We start from the raw sequence: 16,088 nt of genomic DNA on the forward strand, positions 1-16,088 counted from the left end.
ATATTTTTCGTTCAATATTTCTATGAATATAATAAGATAATTATCTTATCAAAATATTATCCACTGTAACGAAAATCTAATAATAGTTACTGAAAGGCAAAGGGTTAAGGTTAGGGTTGCCAACCGATCTTTATAATAAAGTATAGTACGTTATTTCAGGTAGCTGTATACATACTATATGAAGAATAATGAAGTACATGAAAATACTTTACAGTGTCTAGCATGATTTGATTCCTTTGGGATTTTGAAAAGTCTAGTCATAAATAATTTTATAGGTAAATAAAATGTATCACTTGGTGCTGAATCGATGGCGACACAAGCCATTGCGACAACGCACTCGTTTTCAACAATTTCAGAACGCAATCTAACCTCAAAAGTCAACATGCATCATTTTGAAATTCGCACGGTTATCCGAGTGAGTCAATATGAAGCACTTGAAATACGATACCACTCAATCGAACTGTGCTTTTAAAGCTTTGCAAAGTGCAATTTCGCTTTGAACTTATAATAGAATGAAGACGAATAATGTAGGTATAGTTTTATATAGATAGATTCAAACACTATACAAAAGTTTACAAAAAATTGCGCGGGAACGTAACAGTACGTGCCGTACGCCATATTGGGTAGATACTAGATATGCATGTAACTTATATTTAGTTCAAATAATTTTTTTATCCTTATTATTATTTATTTTGTCTTAAATAGTTTTTTCTTATTAAATTTTTGTAGTTATCATCGGAACGCAATGCTATTGGTTGAACCGCAGTATGACGTCAAAGTCTCGATAAGCATAAAGACTGGTATGGTTCCTAGATATTATTTTCGGTGGATGGCGATTAAATTTTATGTTGTTTTTTTTACTATTACTATTATTTCATTATTTCTGCCGGAAGACGTCCACTGCTGGACAAAGGCCTCCTCCAAATATGGCCATGACGATCGGTCCTGCGCTGCCCTCATCCATCCTACTCCGGCGATCTTGACTAGATCGTCGGTCCATCTTATGGGGGCCTACCAACACTACGCCCTCCGGTACGTGGTCGCCATTCGAGGAGCTTACTGCCCCAACGGTTACTTTGGTTCTCTTACGGACTCCTCATTTCTGATCCGATCTCGCAGGGAACTCCGAGCATAGCCCTCTCCATTTCCCGCTGAAGAACAGTGAGCTTCCTCATAAGGCCCATTGTTAGCGACCACGTCTGTGTTCCGTATGTCATCACTGGCAACATAATGTATGTTGCCAGTGATGACATTAAAAACCTTCGTCTTCAGACACTGGTATTTTGGATGAGAAGATTTTACGGAGCTTCCCGAACGCTGCCCATCCGAGTTGGATTCGACGAGTGACCTCTTTCCCGAAATTGGACCTGCCCAACTGGATTATTTGTCTGTGTATACGCGCGTATATATAAGTTTTTTAAGGTACCCATGTCGCATCGTCCTGGAAACATTCAGATGGAAGCTCATTGCACAGCTTGGTCGTACGTGGAAGAAAGTTCCATGAAAACCGCACTGTGGAGGAACGCCTTACCAATGTGCCACAATCAAATAGCTGTTATAATGTTATAAATGCGGTCGAAAACACACAATGAAGCGACATTACTACGCAACACCACGTTATCTAGCGGTTCACAGAGTACTGCGTTCCCGAAAATTCGAGCAGCTATGCGTTGCTCGCGGTCAAATGGTACTGTTTACACCACTTCGCTCAGATAGTTGAGTCTCTTGGAACTAGAACACACTATATCTAATGCAGTTCGAAGTATTTTTGGCACCAGACCATACTTTTAGTAAGTTTTTGCTTTTGGTCAATTATTTTATAAATCACAAAATGTCATCAAAATTTATACATTTCACCAGAATTGTTACAAATTTGTTTACACAAGACAAGTGCTGAGCCGGCAATATCCTGCGCCCGCTCATTGTATGAATTATCATAATCTATATATATATATATAAAACAAATTCGTGTTAGTTACACCATTTATAACTCAAGAACGGCTAGACCAATTTTTCTTTTATTTGTTTTTTTGGATTTCTCTTAGTCCGGAATAGGATAATAAGTAATAAAATATCGAAAAATCCCGAAAAAATATTATTATAAAAAAGAATTATTTTCTAATACATTTTGTATGGATTGACATTTTCATGACATCTCGAGAATAGAAATAATTCAATGAAGTTTTTTGTTCGTTTCACGCTACATAAGTAATAAAATACAACTGACAGTGCACGTCATGTTATTCAAGTTGAATGGTTGCTGTGTTTCTTTCGAGTGTGCGAGTGACTATTAGCTTATTGTGCCGATATTATCATTAATAATGTCACGACTAAGACGATTAAATTATTCCTGACAAAGACGTAATGCAACTAGGATTCGAAAAATTGCGAATGAAAGGACTGAAGAAAAGAACCGCGTTAGTATGGATCGAATTATCATTAATAATGTCACGACTAAGACGATTAAATTATTCCTGACAAAGACGTAATGCAACTAGGATTCGAAAAATTGCGAATGAAAGGACTGAAGAAAAGAACCGCGTTAGTATGGATCGACGTGGTGCTATGAATCACAACAGCAAAGCGTAGCAGCCCGTAAAACGGATCGCCTGACAATACGAAATCGTCCAGTAAAACCTCAGAGATCAACATATAGATAATTTTCGACGCACAAGAAGAAATTTATAAAGTACTGATTTGAATCGAGCAGCGTTTCGATACGATTGCAGTACTTATACTGTACTGTAGTACTGCGTGCATACTAGCTTTCGCATTGGGTCGATGGACGTTGTTTGCTAGTATTCTGCGGAGAAACCCAAGAATTGTGCTGCTATGTTCTAGAAAACACTCAAAAATACAATGTTTGTTTCCAAATGACCTCATTTGGGGCATACATCTAAGAACGAGGATTTAATCCGGCATCCGACATTCAAGGTATTTATTTATTTACATACACACAATACAGTAGAAGAATAACATACGTACTATACTTATTCCTATGTATTGTGTATGGTAATTCTAAAAAAAGTGTTTATAAATCAGTAATACGGGTTTTGCTTTTGATATTGTAGATATAAGGACAGATTCACCATCGTATTGGATCACTGCAACCTCTCGAAGATGCACAGCTTAAATTTTTACAATTATACTTCATGGGCAACATGGACTAATCAATAACTTGATCGATGTCAAGAGATCAATGCAGCAATGATAATAGCAATTCTTCAGATCTACAGCAACTACTTAATGAACACTGCATGTCGAGTTAGCCCGCAAATCTTTAATTTCCGATCCGTCTCGCATTCGCCCTGACCATTCAAATCTTAAGGCCAATCCTTGAAAGTTTGTGGTATGTATCAAGACAATCCATTTCCGAAGTTCAATCTATATATATATATAAGTGATTTCCACGTATATAGTCACTCATCACGATATCTCTGGAACCACTAGAGCTAAAGACTTGAAATTTGGTAGGAATATTCTTTTCACGGAGTAGTTCATTTATGCTAAGAACGGATTTTCCAAAATTCCATCCACAAGAGTTTTTTTATTATTATGAACAGAACAACGTCTGTCGGGTCAGCTAGTATATAATGAAATGTCATTGACCGAATTAGTTGTATTGCGAATTTATATCCATTTCTATGTAAATAAATAGGTTCCAGATAAGTAATCAACAATATAATTATCATATACTTAAACTAATTCCGAAACACCTTGCATCTAATGGTACAAGAATTATTCCGATCGATTCAGTAGTTTTCGCAGTATAACCAAAGGAAAAAACCGGCCAAACATTTATTAGTACAATATAGATTCTTCAGATAGACTCACAGAAACCCCGCGAAAAATGGCGCGTTTGAATAGCAGAAATATATTGCTGGAGAAGAATATTTATTTTTTAATTGAATAAGAATGAACCCTATTGTTTAGTTGAAATACTAATTAAATATAATCTGCAAAATGCAATAAAAATTTGTTTTTAAACATAATATTTTGCACTTTATTTTGATACCTTGTTTTTCCGTTGTAGGTACTTTATCTTCAAAAATTTTTAACAAGCAAAACAACCTCAAACAATATCCCACTTATATAAACAACAATTTAAACGTTCCTTTCGAACAAAGTTAAATGCATAAAAATACATTAGTTCGATACAAATTATAAAAAAAATATTGACTGGTAATAAACTAAACTAAAATTATTTTAAATTAAAATATACAATTATAATAGTTATTATTTATTATTAAATATACAAAAATATTATCATATTTTTTTTTGGAACGAAACGTGAAAGAGGTTCAGAGAGATCTGTTGGCACCTTTGGAAAATCGTAGGAAGGAGGACAGATAAAAATTTTTTGAAACGCCGAAATCTAAAAACGTTTGATAGGCTGATTTTCGTTAGTAGCTTTTATACTACAACTCTTCTTTTTTATAGGAGCCCGGCGTTAATCTATTACTACTACGGAGTCTTTCCACAATAGCGAGATTTGTTTCGCTAACAATAAACGTCAGTAGGTCTACTCTAATTCAACGAAAAACGAAGTTTCCATTGAAGTTTCGGGTGTTTCCTACTACGGTTCCATTTCGAAGTTTCGTCCCGAACGTCATTGCTTGAAATTTCGATTTATTTCTAAACCTACTCTAATTCATTTACGATCCGAAAGAAAATATGAAGATGACAGCTGTTTGTTCGGAATTTTGATTTTCGTTTGTGTGTATTTTGTTGCAAATTGGCTTGAAATGGTTTCAAGAATTCTATTAACCTCCTGTTTGCTGCCACGTGAGACCACCGTTTATTACTCTGCTATAAAGTTAGCACACAAGATTAATCGAGGCTTGCTCTACGTGAAGAACATTAAGAACGTAGAAGAAACCGACTGCAATCAATTTAATATTATTGAAATTTCCGACTTAAGGGAGTTTGTAGGAAATTACAGAATAAAATAAATTATAGAATGCTATGTTTTACATAACTTATGTATCCAGGATGGTATTAATATTCCTGAGTTCACAGAGGATTAATTCCAATGTGAATGAAGCAGGCGGGTTCCCTCTTAATCACCTGCGTCTTCATCTCAAGCTCTACAGGCAGGTCGAAGGGCATGAACTGCATTAGTACAACTGTTTAAAAGGATAAAGGTAGAACTTTATCTGACTTATTCCTTCATCACAGTAGTGGTATTCCTATCTTTAAAATAAATTATATTTTTGGTATTAATAAGAGAACAAAATTTATTTTTATTTTATTATAACGGGCAAACTTACTTACAGCTAACAAGAGTCTCAGACATATAAAATAAAAAATAGAGCTTCATCATCATACGTGCAGCAGCAAAAGATGTACCTATAAAAGGATAGTAATATATTTTATTCTATTATACTTTTAGTGAAATAAAAAAATAAATAAATATATAACTTATATTGACTTGAAACTTTTTGATAGAAACCTACTAATATCGCGATTGATAGGTGTGTTAAAAAGCACTATAAAAGATCATTTATTGGCACCATAATTGAGAACTCTTTTTAGATAACTTTATAATGAATTCTAAGAAAAAACCTAAGTACTAATTTGACGTGTTAACATTGCGTCTGTAATACAGATATTTTTGGTTGTCATAAGTTACTACCCAAAGTTAGAATGAAATAGAACTCTTCAAATTAGTTGGATTCATATAATGTTCATTTCAATCGTTCACCATTCGTTCACGAATATTGTCTATTGTTCCGAAGCTTCTTTTAAATTTCGTTCGTTTACGAAGTTTCGATTCGGACAAAGAGAGTAGACCCCCAGGCTGTTACAGGCCGATAACATTTACCTACAGAAATGGTCTCGTCTTTCTGTCTCGTTCTAACACACTATATGTTGACTCTTTCGCATTGCCAATATTTTACTCTTGTAAAGTCTTAGCCTACGTCACAGAACAGAAAAACTAGTAGAAGTGGCATCATGTCATTTTACTATGGAAACCGATGTCGCCAAACTCACACATTTATCTATCAAATATGTAATACACACACATACGTCCGGCTTTGACCTCAGAACTTTTATTTAAATTGCGAAAAATATCATAGAAAACTTGAAGTAATAGGAACTCTGTAACCATAGATTTGACTTCGGTGAAAATACCTAGTGTTATACAAAAATGAATAAACATATCGATAAGTTAATGAAAACTAGAAATGTTGTAATCATGGTTGATAAAGTATATTAGCGATAAAGTACGTCGTAAGCTAAAATAATAAAAGGCCATTATTTTTTCTTGGGTCTATACTAACTGCTATAATAAAACTATTTTATTTAAAAGAATGGACAATATATAGCTCAATTCAAATAAAATCAAGACAGTGTACACGAAAAGTCTTGAAAAGTTACAGTATCAATAATATATTATTGATATTGCATTGCATTTATTATACGCATAAAACAAAGTTTATATAAGTATTCATTATTATTCTATATAAACCCAGGGGCCAGTAATACATGACATTTTATAAACCGTAGGTACTGCTCCCATACGTAATGTGCGTGCGGAAAGAAATTTTTCCAAAACAATCAGTAACGAATGATTAATAAAAAGAGAAGCTATAAGTAGTGATGAAGTATAATCTTATTAGTCTTATGATATTTGATATTTTAAAACGACTTCAAAAAAGGAGGAGGTTCTCAATTCGGCGGTATGTTCTTTTTTTATGTTTGTTACCTCAAAACTTTCGACTGGGTGAACCGATTTTGATAATTATTTTTTTATTTGAAAGCTGGTGCTTCCTTTGTGGTCCCATTGATAATTGGTCCAGATCTGACAATGGCATCCATAAAAGTCTTAAATTTGCTATACATACGAATAGCAAAGTGGATGATAAATTTACGAATTACTCAATATCGCGCCAACCGATTTCGATGATTCTTTTTTATTGGAAAGGATATACTTCAAAGATAGTTTGGTGAGAGTTTGGTAAGGTTCTGAGTACGGAATCCATGACAAAGTAACGGAACTCATCAATTCTTAGGCGCAAACTAACGATACTCGGCCGAATCTTTTTTATGCTATCCGGATATTTAAGTCATTACCATAACATAGTTATGGTCAAGTAATTGTCGTAGTCGAATATGAAGATCCATGGGACTCTTTAACGACTTACAGTAAGGGTGCTATCTGTGGCAGAATTTCTAACTGTCTGTAATCAAATTGCAAAGCACTTACGTTCATTGCTGCATTGTAAAGTTTAGTATATCTCCACATATTTCGACAAATTGTTAGTTAGTGTGCTTCAAATTCATTAAAAATCATAAAATAAAATAATTTTTAACAAAAAAACAATCGACTTCAAAAACACGATTCCAAAACAATAGATATAATGTGCACTAAAAAGTATAAAAATAATTGCGTATTTTTATACAATCTCATTAATTAATCTATTTCTAGTTACGATTATTGTAATTTTTGGAGTCCGTGTCATCCAAGATATGTTTGTTACCTACTACATACATAGTTGAGATGTGCTTGAGTCGTGAGGAGGCCAGAGGCGAGAGCGGGTCGCGGCCGAAGGACACCGATTCCAAAAACAACAATAATCGTAACTAAAATTAGGTTAATTATTTAGATTGTATAAAAATACACGATTATTTTTATACTTTTTAGTGCACATTATATCTTTTGTTTTGGAATCGTGTTTTTGAAGTCAGTTGTTTTTTTGTTAAAAATTATTTTATGAGAATTATTTAAAATTATTTTATATTTAGACGTGACTTGATGACTGACTTCACAGTACCTATAATAATGGTAACGTCTGACAGATTGACTGACAAGTGACAACACAACAGTCAACGTCAAGTCAACACTCAACAGTCAACACTATTATTATGGAATTTGGAATACTATACCTACTAAAAATTAACTATAATTTAGAGAGAAAATCAATAGTCAACAACAATTAATTTAAATAAATAAATCGATAACGCTCCAAAAATTTATATAGTAGCTTATAAATATCGCTGTTGTATCATAGCGTTAAAAATAACAACTAAATGAATAGACTGAGCGATAGTTCTTAGTAGCTATTTTTATAACCTCCAATGCAATTTATAATAATTATTAGTCATTTGAGATAAATGGAGAGGTGACACGTAGTATTTACTTTACTTAAATTAAATATCAATGTCGCATCTTACAAGTAAGTTCATGATTTGTAGTGCAGTGATGTTATACGTGTGTACAATGATCGGCAACAGCATTTGGTAAGTCACTATTTTATTGAACACGCCCATAATTATTTTAAACATTGGTATTATAGTTTTAATCGTAGGCAGGAAAAAAACGGCATTGAAATACATTATATTATTCAATTTTTAAAGTTAGTGATGATGTGATCTTACAGTTCAAAGTGTTGCAGAGTACTTCAAACTTTCACCCAGACTTTTACAAAAATTTTATAAAAACTACAACTTCTATTCTAAATTCTAAAAATTTTAAAGCTTTTTAATTCTTCACGTAATTTCCTATTAAAACTTTCTTTCTGTAGACTCCAAACCAACTAAATATAATTTATTCATTTAGGAATGAGAAGAAGTGGCAATCATTTATGAAAAAGAATTATACCATCTTTGCAAAGTACACAAGGCTTACAATTACATCTTTACACAACCCAAAAAGCGTGTAGTATCAACTATCAAAAAAATATATCAACTGTAAATAAATGAAATAATCTGAAAAGCTATATTTGCTTAGTAAAATAATATATTTGCATATATAGAAAAAAATATAATTTAAAAACTTTTAATTAACTAAGCTTACTCTCCAGTTTTGTGCAACAACTATTTGTAATTTGAATCTTGTGCAAATTAAAATATTTTTATTTAATATTTTTAACAATGAACACTTTGTTTGATTAACATGAGTGTTTCACAATTAAATAATACACTTTTTAAAGTATTAAAACATGTGTAATTGTATGCTCTGGAAAGGTCACTAAACATCGGGTTAACTAAAATGATATTAAACTGTAACTTTTATGCGAAATCTAATGTAAAAACACAGTTACACATATTATAATCCATTAAAAAGTGTTTTATTATAATAAACATTTATTTTATGAAATAGCCTGGTGGTGATAGTCCTATAGGCTATATCTGGAGAGGAATTCTGGTTGAGCAGTTCTGTGTTGCACATATCTAACTTCTCACAATCAATTCAATTCTTAACATATCAGTTTGAGCCAATTTTTCTACTCAGTTATAGTTTAAAACAAACATTTTCTTCACCAAAAGTTCTTCACTGCCATTCTTATGAATTATTTTAGGGACTGCAAATTATTGTAGCGCATGTTTTCTAAAACTGACCATAAATCATAATTCAGTAGATTAAGGTTGGGGTCTTCAGATTTGATGAAGTCAAGAAGTATTTGTTTCCAACCATGCTTGTGAGGTTCTAGCTATGGTGCTGAGTTTTGCTGAAAGGACTATTATTGGTTGTGGACCAAGATGTTGTTACGAGGCTTAACAACCATTTCAAGAATTGTATTCTGATACACCTGTGTAGGGCTTCCTTTGTGGGACTGAAAAAAGGTGTGCATGTGATGCAAAATAGGATAATCTGCGTGAATTCTTAATAACTCAAGTTAACTGTTCCGTATTTTCGTGATGTTTATTGATACATCCTTTTAGAATAGAATAAAAATTTAAGAATGTGTGTACATGAATGAAATCTTTCATTCACGCCCTTAAAAGGAATACCGCCCACAAGTATGGAATCAGAAAGAGCATTTTCTGACCAGGCAATAGAGTAAAATACGCAGTAGTTTGGCAGACAACAGTTTGAAAATGTCGTATTTCCTTCGCAAACATTTTCAGTTAATATTAAAAGCTGAAAAACTTAATAATTAAGTAATAATTTTTCAGTTTAAAATGTGTTTTTTTTTGGTTGATTTTGTAATTTTGCATTGTGTATTTTTTGAAAACGATTTGTTTTGTTTTGCTTTTTATTCAGAATTTGTTATTGTTTTTTTTTGTGAAAATAACAGTATAATTTGATTGATCTCATTTTAATAGTAATATGTATGTAAGTAACTGTGGAGCTGATTAATTCATTGTTTTAAAATGTGCATATTTTCAATATGCGGGATCCGGCAAATACCGCGGGATTGGAAAGCCCTACACCTGTGGCTATGTTGCAGTACCTTATTGCATTATATGTTGCATGATAGTCAAATATCTAAAAAGTTATATAAATAAAGTGATAGAGGTCTTAATTTGTGTTTACATCACGGAAAGACTACTGCATAGATAAAATGCGATCCTTTTTTTAACAACATCTCTCGCGCTGCCTCACTTTTATTGGCCTGTTCTCATTTTCAAACACCCATTCACAAGTATGCTGTTTTTTTCGGGTTCAAAACAATAAATCCACGTTTGTCCGATGTCATAAACACCTTTAGAATGTCCGTGGTCGTACTTCATTAGCATCAGTGAGCACCATTCCATGCGAGCCTGCTTCTGCTCCGCTGTCAGTTCATGAGGGATCGAACGACAACTTTCCGAACTTTCAATTCTTCGTGTAAAATTTTCTGAATTTGGCTCATACCAATCCCCAATAGCCGCTTAACAGTAGCCACATTATTTTCGTTGACGGCAGTTGAAGGCCGCCCTTCACGAAATTCGTCATGTAAAGAAACCCGACCTCTCTTAAATTCAGCAAACCATCGCCTCACGGTGCACAAGCAAGGTGCTGCTCTCCCAAAAGCATTTTGAAGACGAGCGGCACAGTCTTGCGGAGAGAGAGAGAGAGAGGGAGAACTCTTAAAATCATAAAAAATTATCGCTCTAAAATCTTTTCGACTAAATTCCATTTTCGTTGCGTACGTAGAACTTTGATGTGTGATAAAAAACAATTGACAAATGATTTCCCGCCAATTGTTTTTTTGTTACTAATAAGATTGCAACGTTTCAACAAATATAACGTTCGAAATTCAAATAGTTCCGATTAGCTAGAAGTGCAAACCTTTTAGTGTGCCATGTACGAACCATAGATCACTCGAACCGTTCGCTCAGTGGAAGAACGGACGGACCTCGCGGGTTCGAGTCCCGCGTCGTTCATAAATTTTTGTTCCATATACAATTTTACCACCATAAAATAATGCAATAGGTGGGGCTAGCCTTCTCAAGCCACTTCAAAAAGGAGGAGGTTCTCAATTCGATTGGTATTTTTTTATGTATGTACACCGATTACGCTGAGATTTATTAACCGATTTACGTGAATCTTCTTTAGTTTGATGAGGAATAGTCCCATATTCATATAGTTCCACTGTCCCACTATACTTAATCCATAAACTGAGGTGATATGATGATAAGGGGTATGCTTCGTACACCGGCCGTGCGTGCATCTTTCGGCATAGCGTCGACGAGTACCGGAACGAACTTGTGTCCGAAATTGAGAAGAGTTTGTGCGGTCACATTCCGATACGATTTACGGCCGTTCCCAGTATTCAGTCTATCTCTTAATTGAGATAAAAATCGTAACTATCGTTGACTTTTCTGTCCCAATAAACTTATCGACGGTAACTCACCTTATCCGTACACGCTGTCTGTCAATGGGACGACGTATAGCTTACCAGCGATAGATGTTTGTATGGAATATGCAATTCACGCGTCACAATATAAGGCGATAAGAATGACTTATCGAGTATATTGGGACAGCTTCAGATTATTGACAGCTAATTACTGACAGTAGAAGGTAGTAATTTATCTCTTTCCGTAGATAGTATATTGGGAATGGCCGTTAGAGATAGATATATACTAGCTGACCCGACAGACGTTGTTCTGTACATAATAAAAAAAATACTGTTTTATAGGAATTTTCAAATCATCAAGAATTAATTCGTAAAAAATGCTCCCTGATGTTATAATGAAATTGTTTCTCAACAGAACTGTCAAACCGTGCGTCAATAAATTATCTTACAGAAAATATTATGTCCATACAAAACAAATATTGAAAATAAAATTAATTATGGGTCCCAAATGGATAGAAAAACTATCCTATCTCTCAAGTTGGACCTAACTGCACTCCATGAAGTAATCCTCATTTAAATCCGTTCATTAGTTTAGGAGTTCATCGCGGACAAACAACGTGTCACGTAATTTATATATTACGTATATATGTATAAGGTCTTTGTCACTGAACTATCTAAACGGTGCGTGTGAGAGCAGATCTAACAGTTGACCGCGTGAGGTGGAACTTAGATTTGATAATTTTTCGCTTGTTGTGTGTTCATCAATAAAATTAATAATTCATACTATACAATATGTTTATATCCTGGACTTGTTATGTTTGGTCAATAATGGTGTGTTATGACGCACATTCAATCCTTTGTAAATAAGTCAATATTTGATTAAGAAGCTGACAGTAAATACTTTGCTTAGTGAAAAATATTTAGTAAAATTATATTTTATCAGCTTCCAATATTGTATGTGAATGACAACCTTCTGCCCGCAACTTTGTCTGCTTGGACTGAACTGATTTAAATTTGAACAGTCCTATTATTGACAAAAAATTAAAAAAAACATCGATTGACGTCTTAAAAACTGTCAACACAGTGATAATTCTGTAGTGTCCGAATGTCAAACACCCTTGCAAATAAACGCGGGAAACGTTACATACGTCCGAATTAACCAATCATAAGCAAAATGTCTATTTGTAAACAATCTGCATATTATTGGTTTATTCGATTTACACCAAGTTTATTTGTAAAAAAAACGGAATAAAATTGTATGTAATTAATATAACTGTAGCTTAATGTAAAATAATATATCTATAAATCCCTATGTATCGGAATAACGCTATTTGACAATAATTCTTTGTGCTTTCGACTAGTATCGAAATACTGGTCCTCAAAATTTCAAACAATTTCCATTCCGCGGTCATCAAGGTTTGCCTATTAAAACTTTGTATCCCGTAGCACGAGGGGAGGAAAGAGGAGGAGGGGAATTGGCAGTGGGGGGTGCCCCCTCACCCCTTATACTATCAACTCCCATTACAAGGTTCAACAATGCACCGTTCCAGAGAAAAAAGCATTATAACCTAATCTCAAATTATGATATTATTAAGAAGGATATAGGATGATAGGTAGGTTCTTCCTTTCCCTCCCTAATTTGTCAATGGTGAGGAAAGAAAGGGAAAGGAGCGAAACGCCTACAATTAGCTGTGTTTTAACTTTTCTAACATAACCTAACCTATCCAATTTCTATAAATTGTAGTTGATAGAACTTTCATCCAAGATTATAGTGCTATTACACTTATTACAAGGTAATACACAGTTTTCAAGGAAATAACGAAAAAATTCTAACCTTAAAACGGGTAAAACACGTCAATAAAACGCTACATGAGCTTTGGCATGGCGGCAGGAGGCTAAAAGCTTTAGATTCTAACCTCCCATTGCTAATTCTCACTCTGTCTTCTTCTATTGTCCTAAGTCATAATGTCAAATAACACTCCTTAGCGGCTGTTTAAAGTTAGCGGACCATTATGAATAAGGGGGTAGATGGAAAACAGTGAAATGAAAATTAGAAATGAAAATTACAGCTGACGATTAGTTTATGTACGTTATCAATATAACATATCAGTAACTGATGTGAAGTTATAATGAAGAACCATGATTCATAATATTGTACTAAAATACAATGTTATCGTAAATACCTGTAATAATAATAACAATGTCTAAGTTCCGATATGATAAAAGTTTAAAATCTTATCTATATATTAGTCATTTTTTCGATTATCTGCAATAACGTGGTAACAGCATTTCGACTACTAACTACTTAGATGAAACGTATAGGACAGTTTCCACACAGGGCGAAACTAGCGAGAGATTTATACTCGTGAAATTGTAATATTTAAGGTTTTGGTTGCTGAGCATTTAGTATTATACATAAGAGGAAAAATAACATGTATATGTTACGGGCAACGTGATTAACTGGGCATTATTAATAAGGACCGGCCATTATTAATAATGCCCAAGAGCAATGGGCAAAGTGATTAATTTATCACTTTGACCGGCCATTATTAATAATGCCCGACGGCCCGTGGTCCATGTAATAAGTCAGTGTTTGAGATAGCTTGAATTTATCACTTATTACTTTTTTAATAACTTTCTTGCACAGTCGTTAATTATTAGATATTTTTGTTGATTTTCTCAGCTTACTAATAATTTTTAAACCTTTTTTTTTATTAAATAATATATTTGTCAAAATAAAAGTAGTTAACTAATGATGTTATTACATTTTTAACTGTTTATTTTTTAACTACTTTGTTCAATAGTTTATTTTTTGCTAACTTTTCATGATAATTTTGTAAGTTTAATTTCATTTAATAAACAAAAACACTACAGTTCACCTATTTTATTACTTTGCCCAAGATAGGGTGGGCATTATTCATAATGGCCGAAAAAAGGGATTAATCATGCTGTTTTAATCACATTGTCCAATTGAGTCGGGCATTATTAATACAGACCGGCCATTATTAATAGTGCCCGGACTTAACAAATTGCCCGTAACATATACATTCCGAAATACTGGCAAAATAGAACAACTTTCCGGTAGTATGCGTTTAAGGTGAGTAAGGCTCGGTATCCACCAAAGAGAAAAGGAGAGGAGACGAGAGGAGATAGGCCGCGAAGCTGTCAGGCGATTTCCACCAAAGCGGAGAGGAGATGTAAGCTGTGAAAGCAGTCGAGCCAGGTTTACGAAAGGAATACGTCAAGTCGTTACAAGTTATAAAAACTTGCTTGAGGAAGAGGAATAAGAGGTTGAAGTTATACAATTAATTCTTCAATATTTAAACTATCCTACACGCATCTCCGCTCTGCTGCGTCGCTTGATCGTTCGACGCGGCACAAAAATCTATAGAAAAATGAGACACCTCCTCTCCTCTTGATCCATTTCCACCGAAGCTAAGCGGAGAGCAGATGTGGAAATAACGAAATCTGATTGGTTATTAAAATACATGTCCTCTACTCTCCGCTATTGTGAATAGCGGGCCTGATTGTTACAAAATTTTACGGATTAGAAGGAAATGTCCCCGTGCAAATCGATTTGTAAGGTATAATATGAATGCTTGCGAATGAAACATGTAGGCATATACCTAAACAAATGTATAATAAAAATGTAAATATACAAAATTTTATTACAAAGTCGAGATAAAATTTATTTACTTAAATTTTTAAATTTATTTACTTAAAATTTAATTTAATTACGATAATTGTAGAAGTTCAATCATTACAATAATTATTTCGTTGTTCCTTGTTCTTGTAATTAAGTTGAAGAATTGTTAAACTGCGCGTAAAAAAATTTTCAAATTGAATTGTTCACACCAAAATAAAATTTACAATTAATAAATATACTAGTCAAAACAAAATAAGGGCCACTTGTTTTTTTTGACCTCGTTAGCGATAATTTATTTTTTATGCATTTTTAAGTAGCTGATTATTTATCGTGGTGTTACCTTATTTGTTTACACAATTTTTTTTTGAGTATTCCTCCCCGCAAAATTGTTTAAAGTGGGTAGTTGTTGATAATTTATTGGAAACACTTAATTATACCCGATTTTAAGACGGATTTCAACTCAGTCAAATTGACGATTCGGTCAAGAACACTGTAAGTTTTGTTTAACTAGTAGCTGAATTAACATTTTAAGAAAGGTATGCCGAGAATTCAACGTCATATGGACTTGCGTACCGTAACTAGGGCCGTAACATTGCCTCAAGAAGGCCATGCGCAGCGTTCTGTGGCGTTTCAGTTGGCTTTTTCCGGGCGAGCGATCCAGAATGTTTGGAATCGTTTTCAAGAGATTGGGAGTCTAACCAGGAGACGAGGATTTGGCAAAGTTTGAGCAACTACCGCACAAAAGGACTGCTACGTGCGCTTGACTGCGCGCAGAGAACGCTGCAGACAGCCCACTCCTTACAAAACCGTTTGCGGCAGGCGATCGGTACACGCGTTAGTGGTCCAACCATTAGAAATCTTTTACAAGAGGATTATTAGTGGGATATGAATGATTGGAGGACAGTATTGTTTACGGATGGGTGCAAAGTTAA

General features: G+C 33.9%; 1 protein-coding gene across 1 annotated transcript in view; it reads left to right on the forward strand.

Moving 5' to 3' along the window:
• Positions 1-7,890: 7,890 nt before the first annotated feature.
• Positions 7,891-16,088, forward strand: part of LOC126968228 (elongation of very long chain fatty acids protein AAEL008004-like) — a 96,369-nt gene continuing 88,171 nt past the window's right edge. The window contains exon 1 of the mRNA XM_050813100.1: positions 7,891-8,244. The gene's annotated coding sequence lies outside the window, so the exon portion shown is untranslated. The remainder of the gene's footprint in view (positions 8,245-16,088) is intronic.

The sequence above is a fragment of the Leptidea sinapis genome, chromosome 15, assembly GCF_905404315.1.
Source record: "Leptidea sinapis chromosome 15, ilLepSina1.1, whole genome shotgun sequence".
Lineage (NCBI taxonomy): Eukaryota > Metazoa > Arthropoda > Insecta > Lepidoptera > Pieridae > Leptidea > Leptidea sinapis.